Source organism: Microcaecilia unicolor, chromosome 3 (genome assembly GCF_901765095.1).
Source record: "Microcaecilia unicolor chromosome 3, aMicUni1.1, whole genome shotgun sequence".
Lineage (NCBI taxonomy): Eukaryota > Metazoa > Chordata > Amphibia > Gymnophiona > Siphonopidae > Microcaecilia > Microcaecilia unicolor.
Genome location: NC_044033.1, coordinates 243,872,256 through 243,896,597, shown reverse-complemented (window position 1 = coordinate 243,896,597; position 24,342 = coordinate 243,872,256). Strand labels below are relative to the sequence as shown.

Here is a 24,342-nt window from a genome sequence, read left to right as displayed (position 1 = left end):
AATGATGGGGAGAGAAAGAGGGGAGAGGACAGAGTTAGTAAAAGAGTGGAGAATAAGATGAAGGAGCATGGGGAGAACAAAGGTGAAGAAAAGATGAAAAACCATAGGTAGATGAAGTAAAAAGAGGGAAATTAAAGATTGTACATAAGTATTGCCATACAGGGACAGACCGAAGATCCATCAAGCCCAACATCCTGTTTCCAACAGTGGCCAATCCAGGTCACAAGTACCTTGCAAGATCCCAAAACAGTACAAATACATTTTATGCAGCAGTGGATTTTCCCCCGTCCATTTTAATAATGGCTTATGGACTTAAGAAACTATCCAAAACTTTTTAAAAACCTGTTAAGCTAACTGCTTTTACTACATTCTCTGGCAACGAATTACAGACTTTAATTACATGTTAAGTGAGGAAATATTTTCTCTGATTCGTTTTAAATTTACTATTTTGTAGCTTCATTGTGTGCACCCTAGTCCTAGTAGTTTTGGATAGAGTAAACAATCAATTCACGTCTACCCATTCCATTCCACTCATTATTTTGTAGGCCTCTATGATATCTCCCCTCAGCAGTCTTTTCACCAAGCTGAAAAGCCCTAGCTGCTTCAGCCTTTCCTCATAGGGAAGTCGTCCCATCCCCTTTATCATTTTCGTCGCCCTTCTCTGTACTTTTTCTAATTCCTCTATATCTTTTTTGAGATGCGATGCCAGAACTGCACACAACATTCAAGGTGTGGTCGCACCATGGAGCGATACAAGTGCATCATAACATCCTCATTTTTGTTTTCCATTCCTTTCCTAATAATACTTAACATTCTATTTGCTTTCTTAGCTGCAGCTGCACACTGAGCAGAAGGTTTTAACGTATCATCAACGATGACACCTAAATCCCTTTCCTGGTCAGTGACTCCTAATGTGGAATCTTGCATGACGTAACTATAGTTTGGGTTCCTCTTTCTCACATGTATCAGTTTGCACTTCCCTTCTGGGCAGAATCCCCTGGAGACACATCCTCAGTTCTAGTTGCATCTCCTGGAGGGAAGGTCCTGGCTACAGGATCACTTCCTGCAAGCTAGAAATTAAGACCATGATTAAGGGGATGCGATGACTTCACTATAAAGAAAGGCTAAAGTGGCTAGGGCTCTTCAGCTTGGAGAAGAGACAGCTGAAGGGAAATATGATACAAATCTATAAAATACTGAGTGGAACGAAATGGGTAGGTGTAAATAGCTTGTTTACTCTTTCCAAAAATGCTAGGACTAGGGGGCACAAATGAAGCTACTAATAGTAAATTTAAAACAAATCAGAGAAAATATTTCTTCACTCAGAAATTAAACTCTAGAACTTGTTGCCAGAGAATGTGGTAAAAGCAGTTAGCATAGCAGGGTTTAAAAGAGCTTAGAATAATTTCCTATTGGTATTGGGTTGGGGCTTGGGATTTGTGTGTTGAGGGAGGGATGGGAGAAAATGTAAACCCTCTTGATGGTTTTGGGCTGTTTGAAGGAATTATGTAGTTGTTTGTGAAACGATGTCATTAATAAAATAGATTGAAACATAAAATGTATGTAGGATCATAAGAGAAGATAGCTTACATTCCGCAGTAGGATCATAAGAGAAGATAACTTATATTCCGCAGTTGCCCAGTAAAATTGGTTACATGTGGATAACAATCAAAGAATCTAGAGCAGGCTGTCAACCAAATTCTCTAAAACATGCAGATGTCCTTTTACCAAGTGGTGCTAATTTGAAGTTACCGCCAGCCCAACGCGAGCACCAGCGGCAGCTCCAGCCCCAATACATGCTATTTCCCATCTATGGAAAACAGGGCCATATATTTTAGCGTGGCGTTAACTGTTGGTAATCGGGCAGAGTCACACACTACCTGGCTACAGGGGCGTATCTGCGTGGGGCCACAGGGGCCTGGGCCCCCGCAGATTTCGCCCTGGCCCCCCTCCCCGCCGTCAACCCTCCCCCGCTGCTTACTTTTGCTGGCGGGGGGGCCCCAACCCCCGCCAGCCGAGGTCCGACCCGCAATCTCCATATTTCGTCTTCCTCCGTGGCCATGTGCTTCAAGGAAGTAACGCTGCAGTGCTGATTCGTTGAATCCAGTTCGGCGTCTGACGTCGCAGCACGTCAGACGCCGAACTGGATTCAACGAATCAGCACTGCAGCGTTACTTCCTTGAAGCACATGGCCACGGAGGAAGACGAAATATGGAGATTGCGGGTCGGACCTCGGCTGGCGGGGGTTGGGGCCCCCCGCCAGCAAAAGTAAGCAGCGGGGGAGGGTTGACGGCGTGGAGGGGGTGGAGAGAGGCGGCGGCGGCGGCGGGGGGGGAGGGAGGCAAAAATGTGCCCCCCCCTCTCTGGCTCTGGCCCCCCCTACCGCCGGATTCCAGATACGCCCCTGCCTGGCTACCGTTCGGTTTCGCAGGAGCCCGCATGGCCACGCAGTAAGTGAAATCTTACCCCATGGCCATGTCTTTTTTTCAGCCTTTTTACCCACTACGGTAAAAAAGGCCTCTGCATGCAGCAAAAACAGCCCCTGCCGCTAGCACAGGGCCTTTTTTTACCGCAGTTTGGTAAAAGGACCCCTTAGGGGGTCTTTTACTAAAGATTAGTGCATGCTATCTGTCACAGGATCCATTTTATTCCTATGGGACCTGCTGCAGTTAACATGAGCTAATTTTTAGTAAAGAAAAAAAAACAACCTTATTTAGTTAAAAGAAGTTTTTGAAAGAAATTAGTTTTCAGTTTCTTTTGTACAGTGGTGTCGAATCTCATATAATCAGATTCCAAACTAAATTCTTGTAGGAAAGAGTTCCAGATTAAGGCTGATTGATAATGACCAGGGGCAGAAAACATTTTCTTTGATTTGATTCCCTGCATCAATGGGAAATGAAGAACTAATAAAAATTTACACCTGAGTGGAAACAATGTCATATTCCCAGTATAGGATTGAGCTAATCCATGGAAAATTGTAAATATAAATGTACACATTTTAAATAAAGCATGGGCTTTTTTTGGAAGCCAATGTGGTCTAATCAACAGAGGGATTGCTCGTTCAAATTTACCTGCTGCAAGGCCACCGAGAGACTGGGCAGGACCGAGGGCAAGGCTGCCCCTGCCCCCCCCCCCCAGGCCGCCACGTCGCAGTCCCCAGTCTCCACCCGCCCACCCCCGTCGACAGCCCTCCCTCCCGCTGTCCGCCACCGGGCCGGGCTCCCTGCATTCAAATCACAGCGCCTCACCTCCGTGTGAAAGCACAGCTGCGGCAGATCGCCTCCCTTTGGGCCTTCCCTCCCTGTGTCCCGCCTTCGCAGAAGTTACATCAGACGAGGGCGGGACACAGGGAGGGAAGGCCCGAAGGGAGGCAATCTGCCGCTGCTGCGCTTTCACATGGAGGTGAGTCACTGTGATTTGAATGCAGTGGGCCCGGCCCGGTGGCAGACGGTCGACGGAACCAAGGGCAGGCGGGTAAGACTGGGGACTGCGGTGCCGGGCCCCCCTTGAAGGCCCGGGCCAGGTGAATTTTGTCCCCCCTGCCCCCCCCCTCTCGGTGGCCCTGACCTGCTGTACAAATCAAGCATGCTGCAGTATTCTGCAATGTTGCTGTACCACAGCTACATGACTTCTAGCATATAAAACATTACAGTAATCCAGCTGTGTTGAAATAAAAGTTTACAGTTTATTCAGACTTTCTATATCGCCCATACTGAAATGCTGAACCGGGCGGTGTACAATCTAATATCAAGGGGAAAAAAACCAGCCTGGTCTATTGTCTTAAACTGAGTGAAAGAAAAAAGCTTTCAGACCCCTCAACATACTTTCAGTTTGTGAAAAACTTTCCTTGTTAATACAGAGGTCAGGGCTTCCACCGTAAGATCCTGGTCCAACTGCACACCCTGAATTTTCAAATAAGTATCCAGAGGAAAACTTACGTTATGGATCATCAGATGGGTATCAAGTGACTGTATTTGGTTTTATCTTTGTTCAAATTTAATATATAATGTGCCTGTGTCAATTTTCATACATTTATATGGGATGAATTTTGTATAGGCAGCTTTTTACATGGAAAACCAGATTTTACACAATCAGAATCTTTCAAAAATTATTCTCTTTGTGTCTAGTTGTGGATGTTAAAATGAAACTGTATAAACAAACCGTGTTATAAACTATGGTGGTAATATACTACTAAATGAGTAAATGATATATTCAAATTGTACATAAAAATTTACAGGTCAATATTTCAAAGCATTTATCCACATAACAGATCCTACTATCTGGATAAGTGCTGCTGATCAGGATAATCAGGGGTATAGTTATCAATGTGAGCTACCATTAAAAACGTGTTATTGTACCACTAACTTGTGTTATCTTAGCACAGGTCTTCTTTTGTGCAGTGAGAACTAGTTACTAATATCTGGGGATAGCAGTAAAATAACACTTCTTAACAGTAACTTCCCCCCTCCGAGGCATTATCCTGATGGTTTATCTGACTATTATTACAGACCACCTTGGTGCAGGGATGGAGCATGGGTGAAGCCAAGGCAGGCCGAGAACTGTTCTAGATATCAGGAATATTCAGTCCTCTATCCAGACAACTTATCTGCATAAATCAGGACAGCAACTTGCTGATATTTAAACACTGTGGTCAGCTGTGGATTCAAACACTGACTGCAGGATTTACATCTATCTATATAATAATTTGTACTTCCAACGTTCTCTGGCTGGCTGGCTGGCTGTCTGGGTTCGTAACATCTTGACGTCAGCAAGCCTCCAGTGTTCCCTTCCCTCTCACTGTTCCGCCCTCATGTAAAGACGAAATGATGTCAGAGGGCGGGACAATGAGAGGGAAGGGAACGCTGGAGGTGAGCTGACGTTAGGATTTTACAAACCCAACTGAAGGCAGCAACAGAACGCTGGACATGGAGGGTAGGACAGAATCGAGAGGAGGAGAGGGCAGGACAGAGGAGAATCGGCATGGATGGGATGGGAAGAAAGGGAAATGGGACTTGTTATACCGCCTTTCTGTGGTTTTTTGCAACTACATTCAAAGCGGTTTACATAGTATATTCAGGTACTTATTTGTACCAAGGGCAATGGAGGGTTAAGTGACTTGCCCAGAGTCACAATGAGCTGCAGTGGAAGGAGAGAATCGCGGGACACGGATGGGAGGGCAGGGCAGAGGAGAATTGCTGGACGGACATGGAGGGGAGGACAGAATCGAGGGACATCGAGGGGAGGAGAAGGCAGGACAGAGGAGAATCGACATGGATGGGAGGAGAGGAGAGAATCACGGGACACGGAAGGGAGGGCAGGGCAGAGGAGAATCGCTGGACATGGAGGGGAGACAAGGGCAGAGGACAATCGCTGGACATGGAGGGGAGGCCAGGGCAGAGGACAATCGCTGGACATGGATGGGATGGGAGGAGAGGAGAGAATCGCGGGACACGGATGGGAGGGCAGGGTAAGAGGAGAATCACTGGACATGGAGGGGAGGCCAGAATCGCGGGACACCAAGGGGAGGGCAGTGCAGAGGAGAATCGTTGGACATGGAGGGGAGGGCATGGGAGAGAGGAAAAATCGCTTAGACGAGAGCCTTCCTAGGGCCCATTTCATTTTTTACGAAACAGGCTTGGTTCCACTAGTATCCTAATAATTAGCACTGTCTGATTCCCAGATATCAGTGCTGAATCAAGGCCATGGGGGGGGGGGGAGATCCCTTGGGTCTGGACTCCAAGGGGGGGGCAGTGCTGGGGTCTGTCTCTCTCCTGCTCCTGTGTGTCAGGACCCGGGTGATAGCGTTAATGTGACAATCCGGGTCCCGGCACACCAGAGCAGGAGAGTGACAAACCAAGGGAACAGCAGGCGCAGGAAGACACGGGGGGGGGGGGGGGGGTGAGGGGCGGCAGCTGTCCAAGTGGGGGGAGGGAGCGGGAGGCAGGGCAGCCTGAGGTGGGGGTGTGGCAGCGGCTGCCCTACTCCAGGCCTGGCTCTGTTTCTCTGCAACCCTATGCAGAACATTTGGGTATAGAGAGCCATTGGAAGTTATTCCGGTACCACTGATATTCAGACCCAGTATCCAGATAAATAGCTGGGTAAGTTAGAATAGCTTTGAATATCGAAGTCCAAAGAGGCTGCCCTACGTTACCCAGATAAGGGACTGAATATGCCTGCTACCTGGATATGGAATGCAGGATATTCAGTACTGGAATTTTTTTTTCTTATATGTATTTATTTATATATTATTTCAACTCAATAGAGAAATAATACAGAAATTGAAAAATCAGAACCATATAAATAGCAATATGTGTCAACATTGACAACACTGGCAACAATTAGAAAATTATATTGACTTTGTCCACAATATATTAAATAATTTGGATCAAAGATGATAAGAAATAAAGCAAGAAATTAAGAAAACTAATTTATTGCAACCCAGCAGACTTTAGTACTGGAATTTATCCAGTTCAGTTTCCAGACTTTTTTTTTTACTTCTACGACCAGCATTTTGTTAAAACAATGCTTAATACAAAACCTTGATATTGAGCAACTTCAATCAATCAACTTAATGAAATAATATTTAATTTATTTGGGGAGATCACGTGATGCAGTGAGAGCAACGGCTGTGAAATAGTTGTGCTCCGGGGCCCCCGCTCTTTCCTCTCAATTTAACGGGAATTGGATCTCGCTGAGCAGCGGGGAGACGCTCGAAATCAGCGTATAAATAGTGGATGGACCAGTTCTTGGTCTCGATGCCGGCAGGAACTGCAAGAAAGAACTCTAAAATTGAAAAAGGGAGAACCGCGACGCCTGACGCGGAACCCAAAATGGCGACTGCAATAGCGGGATCAAATACTGAGTTCACGGAACAACAAGTAGCCCAAATAGCCAAGGCAGTGGGTTTGGCTTTGGAACCGCGATTTGAGGCATTAGCGGACAAAATGAGCAAGTGGGACGCTGTAATAGCGGAATTAACAAAGCGCACGTTGGAAGTGGAAAACCGCGTGTCTGTTGCAGAAGACGCATGGAATACCGCCGAACCAAAGCTGAAAGATATGGCGCTTCAATTACAGCAACAAAATGATAAGATTGAAGAATTGGAAAACAGAGCCCGTCGTTCTAACTTACGGATAGTGGGCTTTCCTGAATCTGTTGCAGAAAGAAATCTGGGACCGATACTGGAAGCGTGGCTGAAGCAAGAATTCGCTTTGTCAGACAGCAACGGGGCACTGTGCCTTGAGCGGGCACACAGGATCGGCAGATTACAAGCTGACAAGACCAGGCCCCGAGTGGCTATTGTGAAAATACATAACTATTTACATAAGGAGGAAATTCTAAGAGGCTATAAAGCGAAGCGAGAGACTTTGAAATATGATGACAACAGGATTCTGATTTTCCCAGACTATTCGGCCGGAGTTCAGGAACGCAGAAAGCGGTTTCACCCTTTATGTTCTAAGTTGGCAGACAAGAAGATTCGTTTTATGCTGAGCTACCCGGCAGTCTTGAAAATACAGCGAGATGGCAAATGGAATACTTTTGAATCTGTGGCAATGGCCTCAGAGTTTGTGAATCAGGACATTGAGGAGAAGAAGGAGACCACCTGAGGACAAGCTGGGGTCAGAAATCAGACGTAAAGCTGGTGATCGTGGAAGAGAAGAGCTGATTTACTGATCTTGTAAAGTTCAAAATGAGGTCATGGTTACTGATGATGTGTTAAGTATCAGATGATGTTTTGCTGATGTTGAAAGTAAAGGGGGGGAGCGGGGGTCCTAGCATGTATGTGATTTCTGGGATGGGTATAGGCTCATCACAAGCACGGGTTTGTTATAAGGGGCAAGGGCAAGGGGTGAGAGGGGGGGGAAGATGGATAAGATGGGATGGGGGGGGGAGGGAAGACTTGGGTCAGAGGGGGGGCGGGTAGGACGGGTAGAGAGGGAGCGGGGAGCAATGCAATGTATCTAGGCTATAAATGTATGCAAGTGGGAAAGTTAAGGTGCTGGCATGGCGGTGGTTTAAGATTCAAGAGGCTGGGGGGAGGGCTGGGCTCCCGGTCTCGAAGTATATACATAAACATGATTCATAGGTGGGCTGTTAGACAATTGTCTCTTCCTCATGTAAGATAATATCCTGGAATGTGGGGGGGATCTCCTCCCCGATAAAGCGAAAGAAAATTCTGGCACATTTGAACCGGTTGCAGGCAGACATCGCCTGTCTTCAAGAAACTAGACTATCTGATGAGGAACATAAAAAGTTGGAGAGGTCGTGGGTGGGGCAGATAGAATGGGCCTCTTCAGGAGCGCGCAGAGGGGGAGTGGCAATACTGGTTAGGAAATCCTTGGTTTGTTCAGTTGAGAGGGTCATGGCCGATGATGGGGGAAGATACCTGCTGGTGAAGCTCTGTTTACAGGGTAGGGAGGTATACTTGCTATCTCTTTATGGACCCACGCCATGGGAGCCGGGGTTTTTCCCTAATCTTCTCAAAAACCTAGTACCATTTCAAGGAAAGACTTTCATAATTGCGGGTGATATGAATGCTTTGTTGGACCCTGCCCTGGATAGCACGGGGAGTAGAGCACAAGGGACCTTGAATGCAGTGGGGGTAGGGACTTTGTCGACTTTTGTCACATCCTTAGGGGTAATTGACACTTGGAGGTCACTGCATCCGGAAGAGAGGGATTTTACCCATAGATCAAGGGCACATGGCTCTTGGGCACGTTTAGACCACGTGTTTGTCTCAGCCAGTCTTTTCTCAGAGATCTCGGAGGCACAGATAGAACAGGTGGTGATCTCGGATCATGCGCCGATATGGGTAGCGCTGGAGGCTCCAGGGGACAGTCATTACATAAGGCGCTGGCGATTCCCAAATTATTTAGTCAAAGACCAGGAGTTTCTTAAGTATTTGCAGGGGAAGTGGGAGGAGTTCTCCCTTCACAATGAGCAGCACAGGGAGGATCCAGGGCTGCTTTGGTGTACAGCAAAGGCAGTTCTGAGAGGGGACATTATTCAGTACACAGCCACGAGACGTAAAAAAGTTGCGGCTAACATCATAAATCTAACTGGGCGGCTGCGACGGGCCAAGCGTGCATTATTAGAAGCCCCTTCTCGGGTTAATAAAGAAAACTATCTGTCCTTGCAGGTAACTCTCAATTCATTGATTCATGAACAGACCAAAAGACAGATGGTTTTTCAGAGATATAGGTTCTTCAGGCATGGAGATCGCCAGGGCGGACTCCTGGCCCGTATGGTAAAATCGTGGAAGGGTAATGGGACAATAGGAGCTCTAAAAGATGCAAAGGGGCGAGTAACAAATCGTACAGAGGGAATTTTGCGGATATTTAAAGAATATTTCCAGGATTTGTACGCGACCAGGAGCCCTCCGAATAAAGAAGAGGTGGTAGCTTTTCTGGAAAGGGCAGGGATGGGAAAGTTCACTCCGGAGGTTCAGGAGGTTTTGGCTGGTCCCTTCCAACCTAAGGAATTGCAGACGGCAATAAAGGGGTTGAAACTAAATTCTTCCCCCGGGATTGATGGCTTTTCGGGAGAATTTTATAAAACTATGCAGCTTCCAGTGTTGAGGCCTTTGTTGGAGTATTATAATGCAGTGCTTGACTCTGGAACGTTCCCGCCACACGAAAACACAGCCCTAATAGTTATGCTCCTTAAACCGGGTAAACCATCAGAAGATCCTGAATCGTACCGGCCCATCTCACTGATAAATGTGGACATTAAGCTTTTATCCAAAATGATGGCGAATAGATTGATTGGTCATCTCCCAGGAGTGGTGAGTACAGCGCAGGTGGGGTTTGTCCCGAAGAGACACTCGGTGCTCCACGTTCGCAGAATATTATTGGCAATGGCCAAGAGTGTCTCTGGGGGGAATCCAGCAGTGTTGGTCAGTTTGGACGCCTCTAAGGCTTTCGATAATGTGGGGTGGGAATACCTTTTTTACTTACTGCAGTGGATGGAAGTGCCGGAAGGGTTCTGGAAGGCCATAAAGACATTATACACTGGAATAGGAGCACACATTGCAGTAAATGGGGGTAGATCGGACTGGTTTCCCATATGCAGGGGAACTAGACAGGGGTGCCCTTTGTCCCCTATATTGTTTGACCTTTTTCTAGAGCCCTTAATCAGAGTATTGAACAGCTCCGTGGAGGTGGTGGGGGTGGACATTGGCTCTGAAATAGTTAAAACGCTGGCATATGCGGATGACATTGTGATGATGTTGTCGAACCCGCAGGTTTCCTTGCGGAAGGCTCTGTCTAAAATAAAAGAATTTGGCAGGATCTCCGGCTTCTCCTTAAATTTACAAAAGTCTTGTGCAATGGCCCTGGACGAGACAGTACAACTTGAGTGGAGGGGGGAATTCCCTCTGCGATGGGTGGATAGAGAATTGAAATATTTAGGTGTCCTTCTCCCCAGAGATTTAAAACGGCTTTACTCAGGCAATGTTAAACCGATGATGGAGATGACAAAGCGGAAACTGGCACTTTGGGAGGGACTGCCACTATCATTGTGGGGGCGAATAGCGCTTTTTAACATGTTGATTGCCCCCAAGTGGCTATATTTATTTCAACAATTACCAATATGTTTGAAGGGAACAGATGAAAAGAGAGTGAATCGCCTTCTTCAACGATATCTTTGGCGGGGGAAAAGGCCTAGGCTCCCGATGTCCACTCTTACATCGCCTAGGGATTGCGGTGGGATGGGCCTGACCAGTTTAAAGACCTTATCGGTGGCATGTGAAATGCGGCACATTAATGACTGGTTCCGGGGTACCTCTGAATTTTCAGTGACACAGGCGGAGGTAAGGTGGTTCCCGGGGTGGCACTTTAGTAGTCTCTTGCATGGGGGGAAAGGGATGCCTCCACACGCACTAGCACACCATCCTCTGTTACCAGCTATGAGAGCTACTTGGAGATGGATATGTAGAAGACACCAGTTTTCGGGTAAGATCACGCCATGGTTGGCCATTTGTGATAATCCAGCTTTCCCGCCAGGTCAGGGGGGAGGAGTGTTCCTACGCTGGGCAAAGAAGGGGTTCATATACTTATCTCATGTGCTCACGGAGGAGGGGAAGTTAAAGGCCCTTTCAGAATTAACGAAGGTATTGGGGGAGGAGACAAGTCATCATTTTGCTTATTTTCAATTACATCATTACATTTCCTCCCTATGCTGGACGGACCTAACTGAAGACGTCCAAGAAGTGTTAGCAGAAATGTATTCCTTGGGGGCGCAGATGTCTGTGCCACTCCGGTTTCATCTTCAGCAATTGAGAGAGACATCATCTGAGATAGATTATGCACGCTTGGTCCGTAGCTGGAGGGAGGACTTGAATTGTGAGGTGACAGAAGATTTATGTAAATCTCTTATAAAACAGTTATACTCTATGAGGATCTCGATTCCACAGAGGGAACGTATGTATAAAATCCTGTTACGAATGTATATACCCCCCAGGAGAGCTTCTAAAATGATCGCGAACTGTGATGGTTCTTGCCCCAAATGTGGAATCGCCAATGCATCTTTGGGTCATATGTTTTGGCGCTGTGCACGAGTGCAACAGTTTTGGGGAGGGCTCTTGCAGGCGATAGACAGTCAGTGGGGATGTACAATGTTGAAAGACCCCTTAATAATCTTTTTCAAAAATACCTACACGTCTACGCCGCCAGCAGGATTTAAAGGATATATACAAATGGCTGTTTATTTTGGGCTTACATCCATTCTAAAATTCTGGACATCAGAAACGGGACCCTCTCTAACATTTTGGAGAGCTCAGATGATTGCCCAAATGAGAACAGATAGATGCCAGGTTAAATCATGGGATAGTGTACCTGGGCAGCAATTTCGAATGCAATGGGAACCTCTATGGCTGACTTTGCCCTCACGGGGGAGAAGCTTCATATTGAATTTTTGACTACACTTAGATCATTATGAGAGAGGGGTAGGATGAATCTCGCTGTGTCAGATGGGTATAGATTGAGGACCACACCACATTGAGAGAATACTTGCATTAAGCTCAGAACTTATTGAAGGGCCGGGAAGGGAGGGGAAGGTGGGCGGGGAGGGTTTAAGGGTTCATATGCTGACCACTCAGATGCCAGAGCAAACACCACAGAGGCGACTTGCAGCCGAAGGGTCATAAGAGTGTAGACCCTGGGCAGCTTTGCATAATGAATGGCATATTAGTTTCTGCCATTAAGAAGCTTGTTGTACAATGGATATTAAGAGGTTAGACACTGGGACGCCGGTATTTGGGTCCTATGGGAGAAATTGATTAGTTGAATGCGGGCAATGTTGAAGAGTTATAAGAAATATGTCTGTTAAAGGTATCTGAGGGCATGGAAAGGGTGGGGGGTTGGGACACAAAATGTAAAATGCACGAGAATACTGTTATGTGTTAGATATAATATCTATGTGGTTTGATTTGTGACTATGTACAAGTTCTAAGTTGCTCAATAAACAGATTCAAACATATTTAATTTATTTATCGCTTTAATATTTATTAATCATTCCATTTTTTGTTAGGTGCTTCCTGTTGTTTCTCTCAGGCCTCAATAGAATAACGAAACACTTAGGGATGAAGATACAGCCCAGCAGTCCAGCACTGGAAGCTAAGATAGCAAATATCTCCACAACCACCATGTACTTGCCCCTGCTGCTCAGGTACGTTGGGATGAAGGAGATCCAAACGCTGCAGAACACCAGCATGCTGAAGGTGATGTACTTGGCCTCATTGAAACTATCAGGTAGATTTCTTGCTAGGAAAGCTACGATGAAGCTGATACCAGCCAGAAATCCCAGGTAACCCAGAACACAATAAAATGCAATGATTAAGCCTTCATTACATTCAATTAGTATTGTTCCAATTTCTGACTGCATGTTAAGATATGGGAATGGGGGAGCAATGAACAACCAGAAAAGACAGAGAAGAGCCTGAAGAAGGGAACAGGAAAGGACGATAGAGTTTGAGATCCTGGAACCCATCAATTTCCGGAGCTTGCTTCCAGGCTTGGTAGCATGAAAGGCCGTGACCACAGTGATGGTCTTTGCCAGTATACAGGAGAGAGAAATTGAAAAAGTTATGCCAAACACAGTCTGTCGGAGCATGCAGGTCACCTGTTTAGGACGGCCAATGAATATCAGGGAGCAAAGAAAACAGAGCATGAGGGAAATCAGCAGAATGTAGCTTAGGTTACGGTTGTTGGCTCTCACGATGGGACTGTCTTGGTAATGGATGAAGATTCCCAGAATGATAGCATTAATGAGAGAGAAGAAAATGCTGGCAAGAGTCAAAACTATCCCCAAAGGTTCTTCGTAGGACAGGAAGGTTATCACTTTTGGGATGCAGGCATCTCTCTTCTGATTGGACCAATAGTCATCTGGACACTTGATACAGTTGTCCATGTCTGTGAAGAAAGAATGTTTACTCAGTATCATCTCATAAATAATTTGTTACCTGTTACCTGGATAGGGAGTGCTGACTGGAGCCCAGTAATCGGGGCGTAGCCAGACCTCGGCGGGAGGGGGGTCCAGAGCCCCAGGTGGGTGGGCACAGTTTAGCCCACCTCCCCCAGCCGCTGACCCCCCCCACCACCACTTTGGACCCCCGCCATCGCCGCCAGGTACTTTGCTGGCAGAGGTCCCCAAACCCCGCCAGCTGATTTCTTCTTCAGCGTCGGTCGACTCCGGCACCTTCGCTGATGATCTGTTTCTGACTCCTGACGTCCTGTGTGCACGTTCTGTATGTAGCCCCGTGCAGGATGTGGATGCAGGACGTCAGGAGTCAGGAACAGATCATCAGCAAAGGCACCGGAGTTGACTGGTGCTGAAGAAGACCGGCTGGTGGGGGTTGGGTACCCACACCAGCAAAGGTACCTGGTGGCGGCGGGGGCAGTGGGTGGGGTCGGCGGCGGGAGGGGGGGTCCAAAGCGGTGGGGGGTCAGTGGCTGGGGGGGGTCAAAAGTAGAGGGGGCCAGGGCTTAATCCGTGGGGGCCCATGCCCCCACCTAGCTACACCCCTGCCAGTAGTGCTGCTTAAAATTAATGCAGATTTCCCCAGTATTATCTGGATAGAACTGGATAGTCTAGTGGCAGAGCCTGGGTGGACCGGGGATCGATCCAGAAACTGGTGATACACAGCACGTGGCCAGATGGGTCTGTTGATATTTCTGAAGGGGACTTCAGCTGGCGGGATTTGGGGACCCCCACCAGGAAAGGTACCTGGCGGTGGCGGGGGAGAGTTGGCGGCGGGAGGAAGGGGGGGTCGAAAGGGACAGGGGAGGGGCAGCGGCGCCGAGGGGGCTAAAATGTGCCCCCTCACTTCGGGCTCTAGACCCCTCTCCTGCCGAAGTCTGGCTACTCCCCTGGTACAGGGTACAAAACATGTACAAATCATCAATGCAGTAAAAGACAAAAGACAAAATGCAGGCCTGGGAACATCTTGTTGCAGCATTATTCCTCTACAAAAGAATTCAGCAGTCTGCAGTACTGCGTTATATCTTTGTTTTTTACTGTATTGATGTTGTTGTTTTTTTATTATTTATTTAAATTTTCCAATACATCACCACTTAAAGTGAATATGCAATCGGCATTATTTAACATTAGGAAACAAAAATGATAAGTATATATCTTTACAGCCCGTTTGTCCACAAGTTAAAGAAATTTGATTCCAAGATTAAGGAAATTCAAAAAAAAAAGAAAGAAAAAAAAATACTAAAATTAACAATCAATAGATGCTTCCTCTGGTTCAGACCCCAGCCTGCTGATTAGGGAAGGTTTACTATATTCACATCAACTCTTGCATCAATAAACTCTTTCAGCTGTTTTGGGTCTACAAACTGAAAATGTCTACCCTCGAACATCACATTACAAAAACAAGGAAATCGCAAGACAAAATTTGCTCCCAATGCCACCACCCTGGGGCAAAGTTCCAAAAAGGCCCTTCGTCTCATCTGTGTAGGCCGTGAGAGATCTGGAAAGATACGGACCTTTGAGCCCAAAAACAGATTTTCTAAGCGTCTCAACGAAAGCCGTAGTACGGCATTCCTATCAGGCTCCAACACAAAAGTGACAAGCAGAGTTAACCTCTGAGTAACTATTTCTAATGAGCTTTCTAGGAATGAGGTAAGATTCATTCCCTCCCCTATTACGGGGGGGGGGGGGGGGGGGGTTCCTACCACCACTCCAGTACTCCCGATGTAATAAGCCCGTTTAATGGGAGGGAGGGAGTCCTTGTCCATTCCCAGAATGTCCACCAAATATTTTTTAACCATCTCCAAGGGAGAAATTAACGGCGATTTGGGAAAATTGAAAAACCTAAGGTTAAGTCTTTTAGTCTGATTTTCCAGGTATTCAAGTCGTTTATGTAGGAAATTATTGTCTTTAACCAGAGCTGTTTCTATAGATCCCATTTCTTGAATTTTGATATCCACATGTTCCAATTTCTGGGTTTGCTGTGCAGTCACTTGTACTTGACGCAGGGCAGCCTCAGAAAGAACTTCAATATCAGAAGAATTCTGCTTTAAAGTAGTTTGCATAGAGGTTTGGATATTGTAAACCATATCCCATAGTGACTCCAGCGTCACAATTGCTGGTCTAATCACTCCACTAGCCACAGGAGGAGATTGAGATAGACTATCAGCACGAGCTAACTTGGAAGCAATAGCTTGAGGCAATACCTTTGAAGTCTGTTGTAGTAATGTTTCCCGAAGTTGAGAATCCATCTCCGTTGCTGCAGTCACACCCTCAGACAGAACCAGCTGAGCCACTTCGGTGTCTGTCTCTGTTTGAACAGCCAGCAACTCTCCTCCAGGCTGGGGAGGTGCAATTCGCTCCACAGGGCTCAGGGAAGCCCCGTTTCCACTCTCGATCGACTCCGAAGGGCCGAGAGCTGCAGAAGGGGTCGAAGTTCCCTGAGGACCCGGTTGCTGCCTGGGAAATTGCAGGGTTGTTTGTTTCATCGTCAAGGAGGTCACAGGAACCGAGGGATATTCCTTTACCTTCCCCCTCCGCTTCCCCATCGCTGACGAGGCTACAGAGGCACCGAGGAAAACTCACAAACACAGCAGCCTCCAGGAGCAAACACAGGTGTGTCCATTCACAGCGTCATCTTGGAATCTTCCCTATTGATGTTTTGTATATTATTGTGTTTCATTGTTTTTTACTTGTAATTTTACTGTATTTTTGTTTATTTTGTTTTTTTTACTGTATCTTTGTTTTTTACTGTATTGATGTTTTTGTACATTTAACAATAGCATTTTACTCGTACCATTACTCCCGTTTTTATGCTATGTGTTTTTAACTTCCATTATGATTTTAAATTAATTTTATTTTGTTTTTCATGTTTTTACACTGGACTCTAAAACACCAGTACACAACCTAGTGAAACAAAAAACAAAAAGGGCTGCAAATACTACACACTAGCAGAATACTGCACCTTGATCACACATGAAAAACACATGACACAACAGATATGAAGGCAAAATACTGAACTGGAAAGTTACCTCAAGAAGTCAGACTCAGCATGCAGCAATACTAGAAAAATTGAAACTTACATGCAAAATATCACAGATGCACATTTCCAAAAGCTGACATATTCCAGTTAATAAATTCTGAATAAAATACTTTTTTCTACCTTTGTTGTCTGATCATTTAGTTTTTCTATTCGTCTGACAGCTAGGGTCTCCCCCAGTTTCTCCCCTGAAGCTTCTCTCTCTCTCTTGCCCATGTCCCCTCTTTCTCTCCCCATTTCCACTCATCTCTCTCTCTCTCTCTGTACCCCTCTTCCATCCAGCATCGTCTCTCTGGCTCTCCCCTGCTCTTTTCCATGTCCCCTCTTTCTCTCTCCATCTCTCTCTGGCTCTCCCCTGCTCTTTTGCATGTCCCTGGCTCTCCCCTGCACTTTTCCACGTTCTCTCTCTCTCCTCCAGCGTCCTCAGTCACTTCCCTTACATAGATAAAAGATGATATACAATGCCAGTTATAATAAAACCTCTCCAGTATGTGTCTCTGTGTATGAAACAATGAGATAGTGTGGTACATATATTGTGGATAAAAACTGACTACTGAAAAAATGTTGTGGCCAACACATTCCAGGGAGGAATGATCTTGGAAGCTTACCCTTCACTTTTCTTTCACATGTTACCCATCTGCATTTTAACATATAGAAACTGGGGGATGGGAGCTTAAAAGAATGAATCTTGCACCCATTCATGTTCAGTCTTCTCCCCATCTACATAACCAACCTTACTCAGTGATACATTCAATCCCAGTATCTACTCATGCCTGCTGTGCATATGGCATTGTTTACATTTCTCTCAGAAGATGTCCAGTGCTGCAAAGTCAATCTTACAGGAAGTAGATTCTATAAACTGCTCACCAAAGAGGAAATTTATTCAACTTAAAATCACATTTTCTTTTTCTGGTAACTCTGAGGTGAAAGGATGAGAGAGCTTACGTATACAAGTTTCATGCCTTGAAACATTTAGCAATTTCATGCAGGTGCTTTCTCGAGACCATATAACAAGACCTGCTTCTTTTTCTTTCACACATTGCAATTTGCTAGCACATAGGTAGTCCCTGACTAAGGAAAGGAATGAGGTCACACCAATTAACTCTCCGGATCTTGTGATTATAGTGCTTACCATTTGCAGCCATTTTCTCTCCCTCCGGGGCGGGCCTCTTTACAGCACAAGAACAAAAAGAAGCGCGGAGCCGCAGCAGCCTTCAGGCATGCGCTGTCGGCTGTGCCGGTCCTCTGCTTCCAGAATGGGAAAATGGCATCAGTGGGGGGCAGAGTCGACAGCGCTGCGGCCCCGCGCTTCTTTTGTTCTAATGATGGTTGTTCACAGAAGCAGCGGCAGTGGCTCAACGCGATGCTTCCTCCTGCCACTGCTCAAGAGAAGCAGCGGCAGAATCTAGTGGGACGGGAGTCTTGGCTTATCGGGACAAGAGGCAGGCGGGGAAGGTCACAGCTGGGCTGGGGAGGCTTAGCCTCCCCAAGCCTCTTATACGGGGTGCCTATGGCCACATGGTAAGAGCAGTTTTACTGTATGGCCATGTCTTTTTTTAACCTTTTTACTCGCTGTGGTAAAAAGGGCCTCAGTGTGCGGCAAAAATGACCCCCACTTCTACCACAGCATACTAAAAGGGCCCCTTAGTCGGTTAAGTTAGAGCCAGCCAAAGGATATCCAATGATGGTTGCCGGAAATGGCCTGACACTGTATATCCAGGGTCAGCGCCACCCTGCTGGCTGAATTTCAGCTTCACAATATTTTACAATATAAGTGTCAATCCTGTCCCTGCTCTATTTATTTATTTATTTGTTGCATTTGTATCCCACATTTTCCCACTGTATGGCAGGTTCAATGTGGCTTACATATTGCTAAAAAGGCGGTTACAAAATTTAGATTTGTAGAAGTCTAGTACACAATACAGAAGTACAATAAACGCTGAGGTTGATATATTAACATATGGTGAGAGAGGTTAGTTTTATTTAGTTAGTTAGTTAGTTAGTTATTTGTTGCATTTGTATCCCACATTTTCCCACCTATTTGCAGGCTCAATGTGGCTTACAATGTTCCGTAATGGCATTCGCCATTCCAGAATAAAAAGATACAATTGGCATTACATACAAAACATGGATGGCATAAAAGATGTAATCAATCAGGTATAGAAAGAAAACATTCTGAGTATAAGGTAAAGTGGTGATGTGTTATAGTTACTATTATTAGTTATTATGATATGCCTTGTTGAAGAGATAGGTCTTCAGAGATTTACAAAAGTTGATTATATCATAAATTGTTTTCAAGTTAGATGGCAACGTGTTCCATAACTGCGTGCTCATGTAGGAAAAGCTGGACGCATGTGTTAAACGGTATTTTAGTCCTTTACAGCTGGGGAAATGAAGATTAATGAAGATTATTGTTTTCCATTTCTGAACTTTTTGTGATGTATGGTGGTGTGGTGGCCTCCCGCTTAGCCACCTATCCCCCCTTCAATCTGTCCAAAATTCCGCCGCACGTCTTATCTACCACGTGAACCGATACTCTCATATCACCCCTCTCCTCAAGTCGCTTCACTGGCTCCCAATCCACTACCGTATACAGTTCAAGCTTCTCCTATTGACCTTCAAGTGCACTCAATCTGCAGCCCCCCATTACCTCTCTACCCTCCTCTCCCCGTATGTTCCCACCCGTAACCTCCGCTCTCAGGACAAATCACTCCTATCTGTACCCTTCTCCACCACTGCTAACTCCAGACTTCGCCCCTTCTGCCTCGCAGCACCTTATGCCTGGAACAGACTTCCTGAGCCCATACGCCATGCGCCCTCCCTGCCCATCTTCAAGTCCTTACTCAAGGCCCATCTCTTCTCCCTTGCTTTTGGCGCCTAACCACCTTCCCCATTCCTGTTACCTACACTGACTACGTAGTCTGTTACCGTTAGATTGTAAGCTCTCTTGAGCAGGGACTGTCCCTCCCCATGTTTAAACTTGTACAGCGCTGCGTAACCCTGGCAGTGCTATAGAAATTCTAAATAGTAGTAGTAGTAGATTAGGCAGATCCAGGGGGGAAAGACTTCTTGAAAAGATGTGTTTTCAGGTTTTTTCTGAATTGTAGGTAATTTTCTGTGAGTTTCAGGTCTTTGGGTAGTGAGTTTCAAAGTTGTGTGCCTATAAACGAGAGACTGGCGGCATGTAAAGATTTGTATTTTATACCTTTGCAATTGGAATAGTGAAGGGTTAGGTAGGTTCTTGCTGTTCTCGTCACGTTTCTTAATGGTAGATCGATAAGTTCCATCATGTAATCTGGTGCGAGTCTGTAGATGATTCTGTGGACTATTGTACATATTTTGAATATTATGCGAGCGTTAATAGGAAGCCAATGCAAGCTTCTTAGGAGGGGCTTCGTGCTTTCGAAGCGTGTTTTTCTGAAGATGAGTCTGGCCAGAAGTATGTACAGCAAAAACAGATATCATGTTTTTCACTGCCTACATTTATCTGAGCAGTTTTATAAGCTCGAGTGTACAAAACACTGTTCTATATGCTCAAGTCACTAATAAAATTACCCCCTTAGTGATCAACCAGCATCCATGGGCAAGCTCCATTATAACATGATATCACTCACCAGTTTGGCTGGAAATCTCTCCCTCAGGACAGGGAATGCAGTCATAGCAGCAGACAGCCTGTCCTTCCCTGGTCAATTTCCTGAAGCCAGGAATGCAGCTCTGACTACATTTGGACTGTAGAAGCATCTAAATATGGGGGGGGGGGGGGGAGGAAAAAGATAATTTGATGAAACAGTGGACTATGAATTTTTAATGCAGCATTACTTTGCAATCCAGAAATCAGTCAGCTGTGATCATTTTGTCCTATCAGCTCATTATGAACCTTATTTTGATTATAGTATCAGTGTGTACAAAAGAAAATATTCCGTTCATCTTTAGATGCCAAAATCTTTGGGCTCAAAATTCAAAATGGTTTCACTGAGCAGGAGAAGCTCCTGCTTGAATTTATTTATAGCATTTATATCCCACAATTTCCCATCCAAGGGCAGGCTCAATAAATTGCATTGATTGGGCCAGTTGCTGATATACAGGTAGTACTGCTGAAGATTGGCACAGATGTTCTGGTACTCTGTGCAGTCCCAGAGCAATCGGTGGGCACAGTAGGACAGCCTGTAAGTTATCCAAGCCACCAGCAGTGTTCCTAACCTGGTACGTAGAAGTGTAGATATAGTTGTCCTGACTTTGCCCAATTAGCTAGCAGGGTATAACACTGAATAATGGCAGCACCCATTTAACTTCTGCCCTGTCCTCTGCCCTGCCAACACAGCCTGGAACTTCCTCATCAAATGTCACTGGGAATGGCACCAGCCAGGCAGCATCACCACCTGCTTCCTCATCACATGGCACTTGGGATGGCATCAGGCAGAAAGGCATGATATCCACCACCTCAAGTGCTGGGCTGGCAGGACCCACCAAGAGATCTCACCTTGGTCACACTGGAGGGGGGGGGGGACAGTGGTTCCCACAGCAAGGCAGAGGCCCCAGGTGCTGGATGGTGTGAGCAGCTGCCAAGGACCCCCAGCCCCTGTGAAATTCCCCAACATTGCAGGGGATGCACAGGCAGCTAGGTGCCTAGAGGGGTCAGACTAGAGAAAGAGCTCCATGGGGGAAAGTAAGGACACACCATCACCTCCTGAGAGGCATGGGTTATCAGCTGGGGCCAGAGGAAGGGGTTAAAAAGGTACACATGGGAGGGGAAGGGGTGGATATATGTGTGACATGAAAAGGGTGTGCTGTGAGCCACATGTTTGTAGTGGCATTGAGGTGGCTCACATTGAAGGGCTAAACACCACTTAGTGAAATACTGCACCAGCACCAACCCACACTCATCTAGCACCAGCACACAGCACACACTCATCCAGCACCAGTGTAGACCTGTAAAGAAATAGACACTAGACTGTGCTCTAAATTAACAATTGTTTATTAATATATCGATATGAGGACAAACAGAGTCTAAGGGTAGACAACGTATGTTCTAATGTTCTAAATTCTGGACATCAGTCAAGTCCCCTATATAGAGAATTTGGTACATTGAATGCAAAGGATCAAAGAAAATTCATTAAAAACATTCATTATTACAGGTACATAGGTTAGTTGGCTAATGACATCACACATATGTTTTATATCATTCACAATATTATCCTTCAACCTTAGATCATACGGTTACCCATTATTTATGGGGGTTATAGGCTGGTCAGTACCCAAAATATGAATAACATATGATGTTTATCCTTCTAAGGTTACAGGGGTCAATTGACACCATACCCTGTTATTCATGTCTAAGACAGTGAGGTAATTCACATCTGGAAAAGGGATCATACATAGGTTAGTAGAGGCCTACTAAACTCTAGAACCCTATTCTAATCACTAGTGCTAAACTAACAGATATGTTTTTAAGTTAGAACTTTTCAGTTTTTTTACACCAGCACACAGCACTCACACACAGCACTCACCAAGCACCAGCATGCAGCACTCACACACCCAGCACCAGCATGCAGCACTCATTCACACAGCAATCACTCACCCAGCACACTGACAGGCAGAGACTGCACAAACACAGAGGCACTGCACAGAGGGACAATATGAAACAGTACAGGCAGGTAAGGAGCTATAACGAGAGGTGTGCTGGATTGGAGACAATGAGGGGTTGCTGGAGGAAGGACACACCAAAGGGGGAAGGGGCCTAAGAGACAGCAAGGGATGGTTGTGGATAAGGGCAGATAGGTGTAGGGCATGAGTTCAGGGAGAAAAAAACCGAACAGGCAGTGCAAGAAATGTGGGGCTCCAAAACCTACTGTACCCACATGTAGGTGCCCCATTCACCCCTAAGAGCTATGGTAGTGTTGTACATTTGTGGGTAGTGGGTTTTGGGGGAGGGGGTTGGGGGCTCAGCACCCGTGGTAAGGGAGCTATGCATGTGGGAGCGTTTTCTGAAGTCCACCACACTGACATCATTTTTATTTTCCATTATCGCTAAAAAAAACAAATGCCCAGCTCACAAATGACTAAATCCATGGCATTTTGGTCCGTACAAACCGTATTTTCGAAACAAAAGATGGACGCCCATTTTTTTCAAAAATACGATCTGTCCCATCCCTTCACGTACCTGTTCTCAGACATACTGTAGATGCCCATGGAGATGGGCATTCACGTTCGAATATGCCCCTCTATGTCATACTTCTACTAAAAAGATGACCTTAAAGTCAACCTACTACTACTACTACTATTTATTATTTCTATAGCGCTACAAGACATACGCAGCGCTGTACACCATACACAAAAAGACAGTCCCTGCTCAAAGAGCTTACAATCTATATAAGACAGGCAGATAGACAGAACAATTAAGGGCAATGGAATAAAGCGGTGAGGATTAAAGGACAGGGCAAGTGAGCAGTGGTTAGGAGTTAAAAGCAGTGGTAAAGAGGTGGGCTTAAGTATGGACTTGAAAACGACCAAAGACGGGGCTAGACGCACAGGTTCGGGAAGTTTATTCCAGGCATGAGGTACAGCAAGACAAAAGGAACGGAGTCTAGAATTAGCAGTAGAGGAGAAGGGGACGGATAAGAGAGTTATCTACAGAACGGAGTACCCGAGGGGGGGGGGGGGCGTAGGGAGAGACAAGTGTGGAGAGGTACTGGGGAGCGGCAGAGTGAATACACTTATAGGTCAATAAGAGAAGCTTGAACTGAATACGGAAACGGATATGGAGCCAGTGAAGTGATTTAAGGAGGGGGCTAATGTGAGCATAGCGACTGGCGGAAAATGAGTCGTGCAGCAGAGTTTTGGACTGATTGAAGAGGAGAGAGATGGCTAATAGGGAGGCCGGTGAGAAGCAGGTTACAATAATCAAGATGAGAGATGATAAGAGTGTGGATAAGGGTTCTGGTAGAGCAGGGGCGTATCTGAACTGCGGCGGTAGGGGGGGCCAGGGCCAGAGAGGGGGGGCACATTATAGCCCCCCCCCCCGCCGCCGCCGCCGCCGCCGCCGCCATTGCCGATCCCCCTCCCCCCAGCCGCTGCCATTGCTAACCCTCCCCCTCCGTTGCTCGCCTACCTTCGCTGGCGGGGGACCCCAACCCCCGCCAGCCGAGGTCCGCGTCCTCCTGCCGCTGCCGGCTGCCTTTGGTCCTTTCATTCTTCCATTGAAGCTGGCGCCGACGAAAAAGTTTCTTTTGAATCTGACGTCGCTGCACGTTGCACGTTGTACGTGCAGGACGTCAGACTCAGAAACAATTTCTGAGTCTGACGTCCTGCACGTACAACGTGCAGCGACGTCAGACTCAAAAGAAACTTTCGTCGGCGCCAGCTTCAATGGAAGAATTAAAGGACCAAAGGCAGCCGGCAGCGGCAGGAGGACGCGGACCTCGGCTGGCGGGGGTTGGGGTCCCCCGCCAGCGAAGGTAGGCGAGCAACGGAGGGGGAGGGTTGGCAGCGGTAGGGGGGTCCAGGGCGAAATCTGCGGGGGCCCAGGCCCCTGAGGCCCCACGCAGATACGCCCCTGTGGTAGAGTGCTCAGAGATGAAGGGACGGATTTTGCTAATGTTATAGAGAAAGAAACGACAGGTTTTGGTAATCTGTTGAATATGAGCAGAGAAGGAGAGAGAGGAGTCAAAGATGACCCCAAGGTTACGAGCTGATGAGACAGGAAGAATGAGAGTGCCATCCACAGAAAAAGAGAAAGGGGAGAGAGGAGAGGTAGGTTTAGGGGGAAAAATGAGAAGCTCGGTTTTGACCATGTTAAGTTTTAGATGACGTTGAGACATCCAGGCAGCAAT

At 46.4% G+C, this 24,342-nt stretch overlaps 1 protein-coding gene and 2 long non-coding RNA genes across 3 annotated transcripts in view; all 3 read left to right on the top strand.

Moving 5' to 3' along the window:
* LOC115464537 (zinc finger protein 845-like) overlaps nt 1-24,342 on the top strand; it is a 924,208-nt gene that overhangs the window by 581,999 nt on the left and 317,867 nt on the right. The gene's annotated exons all lie outside the window — the stretch shown is intronic.
* The window catches only part of LOC115466435, a 478,102-nt gene that overhangs the window by 413,674 nt on the left and 40,086 nt on the right, over nt 1-24,342 (top strand). The gene's annotated exons all lie outside the window — the stretch shown is intronic.
* On the top strand, nt 18,381-18,950 carry LOC115466434. Its single transcript, XR_003941551.1, has 3 exons — nt 18,381-18,489; nt 18,657-18,658; nt 18,921-18,950. It is a non-coding gene; the product is annotated as an uncharacterized LOC115466434 (long non-coding RNA).